The sequence below is a fragment of the Brassica oleracea genome, chromosome C9, assembly GCF_000695525.1.
Source record: "Brassica oleracea var. oleracea cultivar TO1000 chromosome C9, BOL, whole genome shotgun sequence".
Classification (NCBI taxonomy): domain Eukaryota; kingdom Viridiplantae; phylum Streptophyta; class Magnoliopsida; order Brassicales; family Brassicaceae; genus Brassica; species Brassica oleracea.
This window is the reverse complement of record NC_027756.1, coordinates 27,780,688-27,781,299: the sequence shown is the minus strand read 5'-3', so window position 1 is coordinate 27,781,299 and position 612 is coordinate 27,780,688.

Below are 612 nucleotides of genomic sequence, written 5' to 3'. Positions count from 1 at the left end.
TTTACCAATGTACGTTTTAACCTAACCGGATCATTTACCGGACATATAAAAGCTATTTTTTCACTATTTCACAACTTTACGAAACCCTAGAGCTATTTCTCTCCAAGGGCGATTTCGAAGGCGATAAGATGAAAACCCTACCGTGGTCGTGTTCCGCCGTTATCTTCGCCGGTAATCTCTCGGATTACGACGAATCTCGTTTCTCCTTCATGCCGTAGAGTATTTTCGTAGTTTAAACTGACCATCCGCTTCTTCTTTTTTTCAGATCTGAAATCTCGTTTTCCAAACTCCGCCGCCGGTATGTTATTTCTCATGTATTAAGGCGTTTAGCCGCCGGAAAACCCTAAATATTTTAGTCTTGATTCTTCTTTTCCCTTCGATTTGCATATCTGTAACGGCTTGGGACCACATCTTCTCCAACCATATCTTTTCCGACAATATCTTCTCAAACTGTAAGTCATTCCTCTTTTGTTTAAATGATTGCTTTTCTATTTATTCAGATCTGCATGCTCAACAAGATTTTGAGATTGTTGTAGTCTTTTACTGAAAGACTACTTGGACGACTTCCAGGAAGTCGTCTGAGTAGTCTTCTCACTTCATGGAAGCCGTCTG